We start from the raw sequence: 6,224 nt of genomic DNA on the forward strand, positions 1-6,224 counted from the left end.
ACTCAACCTCACATTTGAGACTACTTGGTTATCTGTTCTGCTATAAGTAAACAATCTCAGTATTCATTGGCCATTCCCATTGAGACATAAAAAACAAGTTGAGCGAAGAAATATTTCTCTTCAATTAGTTCTTTACCAGGTCTCTACACTGCTATATATGTTTTACAAGCCAATAGAAGGTCGATACCGATTAGATGGTGGTCAGTTAATTAAACAAAATAATAATTAGTTATTTATACAGTTTGGAAAATTACAATCAAGGTTAAAACTAAGGTGAATTCTGACAATCAGTTAATGATTACAAATAGTCATATAAGAGTAGGGATAGGAATTTAAGTTGGAAGTAAATGTTTTATGTTATCTGTGAAATTAATGATAAGTAATTCATGAGATGGGTTTAGTGAAAATTAGATAATAAACAAGTTACGTAAGATCAGAATTAGAAATTGAACTGTCAACAAAATAAAAGTTTGGAAAATTTTAAGAGGAGAGAAAGGGAGGTTTCGAAACATGTAACAGTATTTAAGTAGAAGTCTAGGGTAAATTCAAAATCCGTATAAACTTTCTCTGTATAAAAGTTATGTTTTTTGATGTGTATTTCTCTGGCTTTTGCTACATGTAAGCGTCGAATTCCAGAGCCATGGGGTAAATTCGGTGGAATTTTATAAATAGCTTTAAACGCTGAAGTTTTATATATGTGCTGACCAGTATAGACTAGATGTGCCAAATAGAGCTTCTTATTACTTGCTTTTGTCCTATGGTCAACCATGAGGGGTGATGTTCAAAAATTTGATGCCTTTGTCCAGTTGTGAACCCAATATAACTAGCTTCCCAATGATAAGTCTTCTACTCAATGCTGATTGGAAATAATGTTTCTCAACGTTTTCAGAGCCAATTTTTAGCTTTCTTTGAGGAATTTTCTCGATCGCCCCAACACCCAAAAGCACTGAAATGGTCAGTACAAATAGAGGCTGAGAGACTAGGCAATTTATTCTTATTTCCTAAACTCACAGTTGGCTAGCTGAAGAAACTAGGATATAATCATGTTGTATTGAATGTACATTCTAACGCTTTCTGAGTACATCTAGTTACTATTTCGCTGGCTATATCACCTTTGAACTGTAATTTCAAGAATATAGGATTTGTTGGTACCATCGATGGTTGTACTTTAGGTTTAGTTGCAGACATACGTTTCATTAGGAACTCTGATGCGTATCCATGATTATGTAATAAATGATGAGTATGTTTTAATTCCTCTTCATGACTACCATCAGATCAAATCATTTTTACTCTGTTAGCCGAACAATTGACTCTTTCTCTGATAATGTAATAAGGCAAAGCTTGAAAAGTGTGTATATTGGCTTTGTGTAGTCGGTTTACGATAAGCAATTCTTATTGACCCCTCGGTTCTTCTCATCAGTAGGACGTCTAGAAAGGAGATGGTGTCACACTTTTCCCCTTCCATTCTGAAAGTGATTGCATGGTCGTTTATAACAGGCTCCGCTTTTGTAACTATAACTGTATCATTCATATAACGTCAGTAAAATTCTAGTCTATCACTTCTTTTAAAGGACCGTTTTCCAATTTTGCCAGAAAGTGATCAACTAGGGTTGGAACTAATGGTGGTCCCATTGAGCGAATTAGACCCATGGGTACGGCGACACCTAGACTTTATGACCTACTGAAGGTACATAAAACTGGTTTATCACTTCATCCAGTCCTAGATATGGTCAATTCACTTTGACGTGCAACCACGAAATAGCTAGTTAAACTTCCACTCACTTGTAAAGCAAACATATTATTGTAGAGCCCTGATAAAGGACTAATTGTAAAAGAATATTTCTTCACTCAACTTGCCTTTTTAATCTCAGTATTGTAAGCATTTATTACTTAACTGTAATTTTGAATTTCATATGAAAAATTTTATTTTAGGTTAATACAAAACATGCAAAATTGAACGCAAGTTATATTTCTAGAATTCATGTGAAAATAAACAAAGCCTAATGAAGCTGTAGCTGATCAGCTGATCTTGAATTATGTAACTCCTAATTGATAAAAGAAGACAAAAATAACATCTTACTAAACAATAATAACAATAATCGTATAAATTTATTTTCGCTTCATGAAACCTAGATACAAAAAACATTTAAATTAACTACTAGAAGAAACCAATGAAATATTTATTCGGTAACGTTAGGTGATATAAACCTAAAATAGCTTGGCAGAGAATCTGGAAGTTCTGTTTATCTTCGTTAAATATCAAGTCCTTTCTCAACTGCCATCTACTTTCTAAAATCCTTTGCTATGGGTCATTTTTGAAATAGGTGAAATCAGAATTAATGGATGAACTTCAAGTGATACTGAAGTGGTCCTTGAAAAATTCAACCATTTACTAGGGACTAAATAGGGTTATAAATTAGTGTGAGGAATCCGGACTAGAAGTTAAGGTTTTCATTGCAATGTGACATTAGCTATATTGTCAATATATAAATAAGCCATATGGATGGACAAACTTGGCGCCAAAATCGAAGAGTCACAACCTTGTTTATTAAATTTCAGTCTTGTCGTTAAAGTGCTATTTTTCAGTTGCCATGAGGTCAAATTCGCAATATATTTCTTTTGTATATAATAATCTCATACGTCTGTATTTAGCAATTACCGTAGAACCAGCTTATCAAGTTGCAACAGCTCCCATCCGTTAATGTTTGTCATGACTGATAACCCCATTACGATTGCTTAGGCTGTTATAATGTCAGTTTTTTCTATTTGTAATTATTTAAAGAGTAGCACATTGGGTTGATGAGTGTTTGCACCGATTCTACTAAGTTCCTGATTGATTCTGGTTATTATTCAATGAAACGACATATTAGCTGCAATTTTAAATACAAAACGCACCCATAAACTAAATAGCAAAAACAAATTCTCAACAGAATGAAGTATAGAAGTGAAAAATTGTAGATGTGTAAACAAATATTAGAAGCTAATGAACCACCAAACAATGCACTATTTAGTAATAACTTTTAATTTTCCATTGCTAAAATTCAAAACTGTTACTGATCAGTAAGCAAAGATGGATAGTGGATAGCATTGGAACCTAGGACGCGCGTTTCGTCCTATTTGAGACTCGTCAGCTGGATGTACCTGCATCTCACCGTTGATGTTCACTCTTGCACTCAAACCCAGTACCTTTCGCTTCAAACACAATTGCGTTGTCAACCCAGCAACTGATTCCTGATGGCCACTTGCCTGTGCAATGGGGTGAAGTTTAAATTCACTTAGTATTACTTGTTTGAATAATGGCATCCATGACGCAGGCTTCGTCTTCGTTGGGACTCGTCAGTTGGATGTACTGGGATTTAACTGTTGTTGCATAAAAAGATATCGATCAAATGAAGTTTCAAATACTAACAATAGGAGATTATAGACCATGAATACTACATTCATACTCGTTAAAAGAACTGTTTGGACTCAGTAGCTCAGTGGATAGCGCGTTCGCATTTAATCTTCCGAGTAAAATACTTTTAATGAAAGAGAACTGTTACATAACCGAGAATAAATAACGATAAACGATATTGACTAATTAATATTTAATCCCAATAATATCTCACTTAAATGAATTTTTAGTCAGAAGAAATTTGTTATATCTTATCACTTAATGACTGAATAAATATTTACTTTCTTAGAAACTATTTAACGACTTGCTATATTACATTGACATATTACAGAGAAACAAAAAAAAGTAGTATATTTACAGTAACCTACTTTATATTGTCAATTATGTATCACAAACATAAAAGGTTTACGAACAAATATAGTAGCATCAGCTAATCCAGATACTTAAACTCATATATATGTACGTGAACATATAACGAAATGAATCAGCATAATTTCAAGAAAATAACAAACAAAATGTTCTCATTATTTCCCTTTATTTAAGTAACATGTTACAAATGACAAAACTGACACATCTGATGTTTTTCACACGAAAACGTTAAGTAAAACATCTAGTGTAATTGTGATAAAATCCCTTTACCTCCCTCCCTCCCCCACCAGAAAAAGAACATATTTTTTGTTTACCCATTTTTATGATGTTTAGAGATATCTAAAGGAAACAAAAAACATTAAATATGGGGACTTCAATTCAATTTCTTATACCTGTCTCATCATTTCGATAAATTCTGTTAGGAGTCCTAACGATCAAATTTAAAAATATTTAACATATTTGAATACCGAACCACATACATAGGCACAAAGTACGCAATCCATTAAGAATATAGAGATTTGAAGCGTTAATGACATCTATTACCTCATCTGGTTCGCCTAATGAAAATAACAATAATAGAAAATGTAAACACTTCATCCAATCGGTCATCAACTTAACAAACTTAGAAACTGTATATTCAGTCACTTAACAATTTGAAAAAAGCGTGAGCACTACACTTTTAGTACATATCATTTGAAGGATCAAACGTTGATGACAGTTATATTATTTACAATTTCAGAAAAAGGTTCGCATGTAGTAATATCAGCCCACTATAAAACTAACCATGTTTGCAGTTTTCTTGAGGTATTCTTTAGGTATTTTTAACCTATTTGACCACAGTGCTTAGTATCATTAAATATGAGATATAATTAGCTATCTATTGTAATGAGTGCTATGGACTTCCTAAATTGAGTTTATTATCATAAACATTTACCTTTATACATAAATCTATTTGTATTGGTTGTCTGAATCTTTCTATTGATGTTTAGGATTGCGACTGACCAGTCTCTTTGGGGATATATGCAACCTATGATGATAACCCGATATCATTTGGAGCGAACGGCACCGAGTTCAAGTTCCGGAGTAAACATAAACTCTGGGATCCAGGTACATCAACCTGACCAGTCCAAAACACGACAAAATGCACTTCCTGGATTCTACTACTGGCCATCAACCAACTCTATTTATATATATTCTGAAACCCTCACTTTAAATTAAAATAGTAAAATTTTCAATTCTTGCGTATCCCACTTATTAGATCTTTTGATTTATTTATCATCGAAAATTCATTTTCAGTAATAGCTCACATGTGCATATAATTCAGCCTACTTTTTCTTCCCTTTTTATAGTTGGTTCTAAAACTTTACTTTTTTAATTGCTTACTATACTACATATTATCATTTTGACTGTGTCACTAACATCGCAACTAACACCTGAAGACTATGTTTCCAAGCCTACAAAATTTCAAACGATTATTTTTATTTCCATGATGATACCTAGTGCTAGAAAAAAACTCACGAAATTCGATTTCGGGATATTAAACGTTAACTTCAGTGAATGTATAAATCCTGTACGCAATCATAGTGTATAATACAACAATTATAAAAATATTAGCAAATAGTTTAAATCCAATTCATGTTACTCAGTTCGTAAACTCAGTTAATACGTGAAGATAACGTGTTAGTAACAGTATACGTTACAAATCTGGAGGCTCGATCAATGTATTTTACAGCTGTAATGTTGGAAGCAAAAGCAAAAGACACTGCCATGAAGCTAAACCATCATTGTATACAAGTTGAGACTGACTTAAAATGGTCACATTACTCTAGTAATTCAAGTTAAATTTAATTTAAAATCTTAACAAGCACCAAGTGAACATTTATCAATTTATTTATTAAAACGACCAACTGATATAGTATGAACGTGACTTATTTTACGTTATTGAAACACATATGCATTGATACAAGGAGGCACCAAATACATATGCGTCGCACTTTGACATTCGATTTGTATAAGAGCTGGAATACTCCCCGATCGCTCAAACCGGAGCATAAGGTTTCCTTATGGCCCACTTCCCAAGCCTTTCATCCAGAGGTCTAATCCACAAGACAGCGAAGCAACATTAGGAGATGCAGTCCCATGTGAACGGAGATCAACAATAGATTCATACACCATCTATTCCTTCACGACCCTGGAGTTCAAGTGCACCATTGGTTTGGAGTCAACGTTTTCCAACTCCCTAGGTAGGTTCTCCATATCCACCAACCCAATTAAAGCATCGGAAATCAGCTTTTCGTCCCCTGAATTTTGTAAAAACACCCCCTTCTCACGAAGGGGGTGTTCAGAACTTCCTTGAAAGTGGCTGCATACGCGAGGTCATTTGAGAGTATTTCGAGAGGGAGAACGGACTTTCTCCACCCTGAACCGTACCACGGCATTTACTACTTCATGATTTCATGAA

Source organism: Schistosoma mansoni, chromosome 2 (assembly GCF_000237925.1).
Source record: "Schistosoma mansoni strain Puerto Rico chromosome 2, complete genome".
Classification (NCBI taxonomy): Eukaryota; Metazoa; Platyhelminthes; class Trematoda; order Strigeidida; family Schistosomatidae; genus Schistosoma; species Schistosoma mansoni.